Source organism: Sinohyriopsis cumingii, chromosome 5 (assembly GCF_028554795.1).
Source record: "Sinohyriopsis cumingii isolate HCF-2022 chromosome 5, ASM2855479v2, whole genome shotgun sequence".
NCBI lineage: Eukaryota > Metazoa > Mollusca > Bivalvia > Unionida > Unionidae > Sinohyriopsis > Sinohyriopsis cumingii.
The window spans coordinates 116,489,543-116,499,762 of record NC_142965.1 but is presented as its reverse complement, the minus strand read 5'-3'; positions in this window follow the sequence as shown (position 1 = coordinate 116,499,762).

Sequence of the window (10,220 nt, the reverse complement as noted above, 5' to 3'; positions counted from 1 at the left end):
AGTCGCATCAGCTCAATTCGCAATATCGTTCAGATGATGCCACTAAAAGACTTGTGTGTTTATTAGTACTTTCAAGACTGGACTATTGTAACTCAATTCTGTCTGGTTCATCTCAATATCTGCCTCAGAAACTTCAAAAAGTTCAAAACACAGCTGCTCGGATCATACTTAAGAGTGCCACGATTAGAGCACACCCCCCCCCCCCCGCTGCTCTGTACCCTGCACTGGCTATCCATTCGATCCAGAATCAAACACAAAATTTGTTCTCTGTGCTACGTTTCACTGTCGGGCTCTATTTCAACATAACTATCCTACCTCACCCATGTGTACACACCAGCAAGATATTTTCGCTCCTCTTCTGACAATCGGATACTCATTATTCCCACTATGAAAACAAAGTCATATGGACAGCGTTCTTTTGCATACCAGGGCCCAGCAACGTGGAATGAATTGCCCATTGAACTTAGACACAAAGACACAGTGATCCCGTTCAGGAGTGCTCTCAAAACTCACTTATTTCGACTGCAAGAACAAACTTAAAGACCTAATAATGTTTCCTACCTTAAATATTCTCAGCATGTTATTTAATGTTTTCTAATTTCATGGTGTTTGTTTTTGTAATCATATCATTATATGTTTTTTATCTTATAGGTGTTGTCTAATGTTGTAAAGCGCTTAGAGCTTGTAAAGATTAGGCGCTATACAAAGTTCTCATTACTATTATTATTATCATTATTATTATTATTATTAATATAGACAAGAAAACTGCAGATAGTATTCTGATTACTAAACGCACATGCTACCTTTATAAATGAAAACAAGTGACTATCCAAAAATAAAATTCAATCATGACAACGAATTCACGTTATAGTTTACACAACAGATATCCATGGATAGACGAATTCAGAACAACACATCTGCAAGATTCCATGCTGCTTTATTGTATTTCAAATGTATTGCCTATAAATGTATATTTTGGCGGGAAAATGGACATCTGCACATATTGTGTTTAATTCCCAGAGGATGATTGATGCTTGTATTTGTATCTAAACTTGACCACATAAGTAACACAGAATCTAAAATAAGTGTATTTAAAAGTGCACCCAAATAAAAACAATATCGTTTCGGTGTTATAAGCACTCTTTTCATCGGGTTTCAGGCAACTGGTGTTTCGACTCGGCCGAATACGATATGACTTTTCAAAATCATTTATAGCTATATCACAAACACTTAATTTACATCGTTGTTTTTGTCGTCCTATCGGTTTAATATGCCTCGTGCTGTACGTGTTATATGCTTGGAAAGTATAATGGGGATTCACAAAATAAGATGGCATTTACAAATTTTGACTCGAATATCAAATTATAGTAAATATAGACTACTGTTTTCGACCTTCTTCAGTGTCGGATATCAAGCAACATTTGCGAATGAAATATTAAAGCATTGTGACAAAGTCTTCAGAATTAATCATGAAATATATGTTAAACCATGCATGATTACAAACCAAACGGAAGAAGAAATATAGAAATTAAAAGGTTTGCAAGATGTAGTTGTATCTATTACATGATGTTCCCTTTTTTAGCGTCATGACCATATGACAGTTCAAGTTCAACTTGATTCAACAGCACAATGAAAACGAGTAATTTGTGAGCTAGAAGAAATAATGGGAAATTGTTTTCTTTCAGGCATCAAACTTATTTATTGTGAAGACATTTTACTCGATGTCATTCTCACCTCTATTATGTTATTTCCCATGTGTTATATTAGCATCAGTGTTCATATTCCAGCATGGTGCTTTTTGAACCGGACATGCTTTGTAACCAGACAGAGTAAAATAGTGTACAAAATGTCAGAAGTAATATTTAAGTTATCAGATTAGGTCTTTTCATACCTACCACTCTCAAAAATTGTTCATGTTTTGTAATGATATATGGATACTGCTGAAAGTGAAGGTAAGACAACGTGGGTGGGGTTGTGTCATGAAAACTGCGTGTAATCTTCTACGCTTTGATTCAGTAGCAATTCTGGTATTTGAGACAAAAACGTTTCTTTTCTTGCGTAAATACATGACAAAATGCTGAAATATTTATTTTTATAAACGTCTAAAATTATTTTCAATCGATTGATATTAAAATGAACGTAGGTGACAGTCAATCATTTAAATTATTAAATTGTCTTTTTTTTTATTACCGAAACATGCTGTTTTACAAATTTTGAAACAATAATCAGTTAAATGTTCCATTGTTTGTTTGTTTGTTTATTATTTGAAAGTATTAAAACAACTTAAAGGTTATCCAGAAAGAAGATTTTCATAAACGTTTGATTTTGCAACTGTATCAACGCATTACCCAGAGGTTAGAGTCAACCTTATTGATGAAAAATGTGTTTAAATACTGTTTAGTTCTCATTTTCAAAGAAACAAACTGGTTCATTAAAAGACATGGTCAGTTGAAGCTGCTAAGATACATTTTACAAACAAAGATAAACACAATGTGTGCAATACTTTCTTTATACATTGAATGATAAAGAATGAACCACCAAGAGATCATAATCATTTTGGAATAAAAATAATAAAGGTCATTCTTATATTTGTTGGAATTCAAATTCGCGGTATGTCGGTGAACTGTCGAGCAGTACTTAAACGACAGATTTCTGCGTATTGGAATATCGGTTCGAGTTTTCAGTGCATCGTTGAATAACACAAGGGTAGGTTATTTGACCAGTAGACAAACTAACATAGCATTGCAAGCCTGTAGGAGTCAAAATATAATAGATTTTGAGGTGTCATCGTGTATGCGGCCCAATGAACTGCATGTCCTGTTGGCGAATCCAAGTTGACAATGCCAGTATTCCACGTGCGATGAATCATCGATGAAAATCCACGCAGATGAAATGCATCGGAAGAGTTCGATTTTATCGTGGCAAGTAAATCAAACGTGGTCCATGGACGTACTGCAGTCATCAAAGACGAGATAATAGAAAATGCAGTTAAAACCGTGCAACGTTTTTATATTTCAGATGCTGTTCATACATCGATGCCACACGTTAAAAGCATGTTCTGGGCGTATAACGCTCAAATAATATCCTTCCGCGTCAAAGCGTCGACTATGACCTCATCCATGCCCTGAATGAGATTAAGACCACACTCGGAGAAAGAATCGCCAGACGGATCTCCACACTGTACAGATTAAGCTGACTTTTCTTCCAGAGAAAGATCAAAAAGGTTTCAGTTTGTAAAAGCCATTAAAGTTAAATGTCCGGCATTTGCATAGCCTTCTAATTTATATTTATGAGCTCCACTTCAGAATGAATTACATTCTATTCGTTGATTTTATCGCATTTGGAGAATTTTATCTAACAGTTGTTAGACTACATTTTCTCCCTAAATCATGTTTTCAGTTGACGAGTTATCTATTACACTTTGTATCATACGTGCATAAACTGTAAAATCATTATATATGTCGTATGCCTTCATCAACGAACACTCCAAGTCAAACAAAATAGGAACAACGCCAGCATATTAAGAAGTGTGTGTCTTAGAGCAATGGTTAATATAAAATTTTTGATATTCTTCATATTTACATCCATCCCGAATTAATCATACTGATGGGATGATATGTGTGATGAGAGAGAGAGAGAGAGAGAGAGAGAGAGAGAGAGAGAAGTACCATAAATTTGGGTTTGTGTTCTTAACTATCATCAAGGTGGGCGATAGAGTTATAACACTCCAACATGTTTTAAATTAAAAAAAATGAAATAATTTAATCTATAAAAGCTATTAAAATGTAATAAAGTTAGTACCCGGCTGCTACATATAAACCCATTTTCTTACTGAGCGACTATATTTAATGAAGTTCCTTCTCTGAGTATATCCCGACTGAAAATCTACAAAGTACTCTATATTAATGACCTCTGACAGGTTTGTTTTGAATGTCTTAAATATCGACTAAAAGAAAACATTGGCTTCTAATTAATACTGCATATTCTCTCAAAACTCTACCTTGATTTTATTTCGACTGAATAAGAGTATTTTCTTCTCAGTATAATGGTACAAACATGTACATTGAGAGTATATATATATATATATATATATATATATATATATATATATATATATATATATATATATATATATATATATATATATATAACTGTTAATAACTATAGTATAAGTCATACAAGTTAGATTAAGAATTTAATATTTATTTTATTTACATAAAATTGAAACTCTGCAATTCCTATCGGATTTACAACAGTATAAACTTTATAATTTTCTTTCATGGATTGGATCCAATTCGTGTTAGTGTTTAAACAGAAACGTTCGCACCAACATGACAGCTATATATCATCCATCCACTTCCTACAACATTGATATGGTAGCCAAAATAGTGTTTCCAACAGTTTCTGCCTTGCGAAATAACCATTAATATCTATATAAAGAAAAATTAATTAACTAATCAGAGACCTTGTTACTTGTCTTGTTATGTTTTCAGTATGGTGACTACCATTTTGTCCACATGCCATGACCTGAAAGAAAAATGTGTATGATATGTTTAATTGGTGAAATTTCAGTTTCTTTCAGATACATCCACTCAGATAGTGGAGTTTCAGGGACTGTTTGGGCTGCAACATATGCTCAGCGTCAATGTGGTTTATCGGCCTCTGGCCAGTGAAGATGATCGCCCAGCTTCTGCCAGTTGTGCCATTTGATTTAGAAAGCCGTGGTACAGCGGTCTGTATGCACATAACATTGAACTTATATGAATTAGCCTGATACAAAATCAGCATAAACACCCAATTCTTAGTGGACTTTTCCAATCATAACTGCGCATAGATGCATTGTTTCTCCCTCTTAGGATTTGACTGTGACAACTGAATATAATGGTAGACACGAAGCGGCGGATTACACCTCAGCGAAATAGAAAATTGAAAAATATATTATTTAAAGAGGTATTGTTAACTTTGTCAGTAGGTTACCAATGTGCACAAAGCGGCTGCTAATCACTTTGTTGTTTGTAATTTTCATCATTTGATTATTAATTGTATTTAGCATTGCTTGTTAAAAATAAATTGAAAAATACAAAATTATGGGTAATGTATATCAAATAAAACATTGAAGTGAACATGTAACAACTGTTGTTGTTACATTAGCAATTTGTATTCATTTACCCTATCCATGGATTACAATAACAGTCTTGTTTAGTTTAGTTTCGTAGCATAACAGTTTCTTTAACACTTCAAATCGCACTTTAAATTATAGATACCCGGGAATGAGCAATTCTTAAGCTTTTTCGAATATTTCACGTGTAACCTATATTCCTCCTTCGATAGTTTCTTCATTCAAATGATTTTTTCTACATCGAACATAACTGGAAAGTTTCGAACTAAAGACTGATCAGATCCAGGTGACTAAAATTGAATGTTGCCTTGTTATAGATTTGAACTTTTGCTTGATGGAGTTTAATTGTTACTTTAACATTTGAAAGCGATTTGACCACTGATACTGTGAAGTATTCTAAACGTGATAAAAATGTACAGTTCCCTTTAGGTCATGTGTTACATTGGAGTGTTTTAGAAGTACTGTTCACGACTCAGTATAAGACCTAAATTTTAAGTTATTTCATAAATATGTCATAGTTTTGATCTGCTAATCAAACCTTTGTACTCACAAGTTGGGTTGTCTTTCACACACCAGAATTTACATCGAGAGGCGATAATGTCATTCCTCTTTTGTGAGATCATTCATTTATTTCTGGGTTTGAAGCCGTTATTTAATCGTCACTGTCAATTACGTAGCCATGAGTGAAATCTTTGTAAAACATTATGTTGTTTCAATATATTTCTGAAACCTGTTCGAGTCAAGCACGCAAATGTGTATGAAATGTTTTCACATCTACGTTTGAAATATCTTAGGCAGGCTCGATCTTTTAAAATGTATTTATATTTGCTTATGCCTGTAAAATTACTCTTTTCACCATGCTTTGCGTGTTTTATTTTGACTCAATAAAAGATTGTAAATATGTACGTTATCTTTCATTTTATGAAATAAATATGCATATTATCTACTGCTATGTAGAAAATCAGTAATTGGAATTAACGCAATGCTTAAATTGGTGAGTTTGAAATAGTGTAGTATTTTAACAACTAGGGTTATAAGCATGCTTAGTTTTGGATAATCTGGTCTAATCCGGTTTAATCTGCACTATCATTCACATAGTCAGGTGAAGTAAATATATGATAGTTGACATTGGGGTACTTTGAGCCTTTCAGTGGATAAGTTTGCATCTTCATCAGTTGTAAGTGGGCAAAACTTATGTCAAAATGATGGTAGTATTTTAAAATGTACAGTGCGCTCGCACTGTTGCCTTATATTGGCATTTAATGACCGTTACTCGGTGCGTCCTCCAAAACGTTAAGTAACAATATATAATTCAACGATAAACTTAGAAATATAATCAATGCCTTAGTTAAAAACAAACATAATTACAAAACATCAGGTCTCACTGTTAAACTTTTGTCTTGCACAAAGCAGATATATGTCATAATAGGTCATGCCTTTTACAAGAGGTGCGTGATATATTTTATCAGCAGCTTTGTCCCCTCACATCTCAGTCGATATGAAAAATGCAAAATATAAATGCAGCCTCCACGAAAATTTCACCCAGGCGACTCATAATGAGAGTGTTTTAATGCCACCTATTGTAAGTAATATTATTATCTCCTAATGTTGATGATGCACTGGAATGTGTGTGTGTGTGTGTGTGTGCCTGCTTTTCTATATTTCGTGTATATTGAGAGATTGTACACAAACGTAAGCGGATACAGAAAGGGTACAATCTTGCCGCTACGAATAAATTTAGTTCAGAACAACGTAAAAGCATACCTTGTAGGAAGGTCTTCTTGGAAACACTTGGTGCCTGTGTCGTGAATTTTGAGTGTAGCTTTCATTAAAAGTGCACAATACACATGCATTGAAAATAAGTGAAAATTCCTTGTAGAAATGTACCAGGATCTGACTATTGTCCTACCTGAATATAAGCTCAAAATGCTGTTAAATTACTGAAAAGAAGATCTTGAAATAAAACATATGCATCATTCACTGAACTACATCAGCCTTTACGTGGTTTGCCTATGGCGTGCTCAAAACTGGGTTTAAAGAAGGCATGACCTCTGTACTATATGTGATTCTGCTTGATAATATTGGAGAAGAAATCATAATGGACGGACGAAGGGCATATTGCTGAAGGAACATAGGTTTCCAAAATACTCTGTAGGCTCCTCAGCAAATAATCATTAATCTTGAAAAACAGCTATTCCTATATTACAGATAATAATTCGATTGATAGTAAGTATTGCATTCTAAGACAAATTGCATATTTTCTCAGACCTTTGCCTTGAGTGTTTTGCTACTAACTCAGGGCACAATTATATATTAAGGGTCATCAATCTTAGTCTCAATCATTTTTAGAGTAATTTTTCTTTCTATTTCGTGGTAATCATTGGCTTAAACTGAGATATTCTCGGTATTCCTTTAAAGGAAATTGTTTATTCTTTACTATATGAGAATTTAAATGAGTGTAATTTGTCCTCGTTCCGGGGCTTAGATTGATTTATTCTCGTCAGTGATTTGAAGGAAATGATTTAAAGGAAATTGTTTATTCTTTACAAAGAGAGCATTACGTTGCAAGTGTCTATGTGTATTTTAATGACAGTGTACCGTGAATAATCCAGGAGTGAATTCTGTGAGCCATGGTTTGTTTACAGGTCAGACTCTCACAATTGCAGGTTAACCTATGACAGGTACTGGACGAGGCAGCAAACAGACTCATGAAAATACACACTTGCAAGAGAAACATGAAAGGCAAAATGTCTCTCCATATACTCTGCACCATTTATTAGTGCAAATGGAATCAAATGTATGGCAAAAATAATTTTACAAAATTAAAACTTTAAAGCGCTATCAAAACTTGGATTTTTACAAATAGTTATGTATATTAATGGCGAAATGTGGTGTTTTAGGACAATATAGAGAAAGTTATCAGGTCACAGAATGTTTATTTCTTATAACATAATAGCTTAAACAACCTATTATGAATTCGTGTATCTCAGTATATTATTATCTTGAATATTTCAAAGTCTGCTTCTGTCACGCGAGTATCAGGAACACGTCCAGTCCTTATTTTAATAGTAATAGTATGCATTAGTTTTAACTTTTAGAAACTTTTAACATTTGTAGTAAATACAAGAAAACATTCAAAAATTCAATTAAGAACAACGCAATAACAGAAGAAAACGACCAGCGTGTGAGTTAATAAATTTAATTACCATTTTGCAGATTATAAAGGACAGATTAGCAGCATGTTGAATCTGTGATGATGGTGAAGATTACGAACATCTGAAAAACCTAAACAGAGCATGACCTTATTTTTTTCCGCCTCACACACTTCTGAGTCGATTTATGGAATCAAGGGACTGTCGCCATGATGTCTGAAGTATCAAAATAAATATTACCTAGATCAGAAATTATCATAATGCGGTCGCCCTTTAATACTGAGACGGAATAATGATCTGTTCGTTGATTTTTTTTAAATTTCAAAATACGCTGAGTGCACTAAATCCCTGAATACGACCCGCTCATAAAAGGCTTAATAATGGCTATTTTTCATTTTCGTTTTGCAGGATAATGTGAGACATTGCTGTTTGTGATATCAAAGTGTCATTTTATGTAAATAATGATATTAGCACTTAGTTATAATTGATACTTTAGACTGTATAAGTATGGTCCGAACGTCTGCTGTATTCCATTATGCCTCGTCAACATGTATTGTGCCAATAGTTTGTTTTGCTGTCTATTTTAACTGATAATTCACGCTAGTTGTGTAAAAATATCCTGATTGTCCGTGTTCTACTAATATATGCTGATATATGTTGTCTTCATGTTTTGTTCAAACAACGAGTGCTCAGTTTTCATTTGTTATTGAGACTATTTTTGTAAATATGACCTGATTTCTCGTAATTAACCATTGTTTACGTTCTCCATGTTTTTGTAAATTATTGAGTGAGTCTCCCGGTCTTTATGATATACACTATCGGTGTGCACATGTGCATTCAATAATCTTTGACGATTTAGCAAACAGGCTTTTCTTAATAAATATGATATAAAATTAAAGCAATCGAAATAGTATAAGCGCTGTAATAATGACAAAACTGAATCAGTTTGAGATATCATGAATCATATGATACTTTCCTACTATTGTGGAATATGTTGATAATGTACGTAATACGTGAAATATCGCATGAGTTTACTACTGCACTGCATGTATGTAAAAGTATGGAACCACCATACTTCAACGTTTCTGTATAAATTAGCAATTAACAATTAATGTATTAGTTAGGGACCTGATCATCGACATTTGTTTCTGGAAAGGGTCTAGGATTAAAGAACTAACCACTATTACATCTGCTTGCATTAAACATCATAATCGGAACCGTTCATGTACGGACTCATTAGGATTGTGTTTTTGTTAATACAAGTTCTGTGACGTCCACTTGTGCATGATGCAACTTTCTCTACGGTCTCCGTGATGTCCTCAATAGTGCTCGTCCTAAGTTTGTATTGATAGTTCAGACTCGATGTGTATCATGTCCTCAATGTTCATGATCAACCAATGTCAACACGCTTGTTTTAATAGTGTGTTGATAGTTTCGGCTATATGTGTAGACATGTCATCTTGCCTGTGTGCATCATTGTTCAGTCTCAATGATGATGTTAATAGTGTGCGTCCTTAATTTGTATTAATAGTTCAGACAAGATGTGTAAACATTCCTCATTGTCCACGCTGAAGCAATGTCCACAGTCGCCAATACTTTTCTTAATAGTATGCATCCTTAGTCTGTTATGATAGTTGAGACGAAATGTGTTAACATGTCCTCGTAGCCAATTTAGCACTAATGTCCTCGGACTCCCTGTTTTTGTTAATAGCATACATTAGTTTGTATTGATAGTCCAACGTAGATGTGCAAATGTATCCTCTTTGTCCTTTATGTATCAATGTTCACAGTCTCCGTGTTTTTTTTTATCCAAACAATTGTGTGTTTCGTTAGTTTCTATTGATAATTTACTCTCTCTGTTATAAATATGTCATCGTTGTCCATGATGTCCACTGTGCCTGTTTTTGTCAATAGTTACGTGCACTCGTGGTTACATTAATTGTTCATTT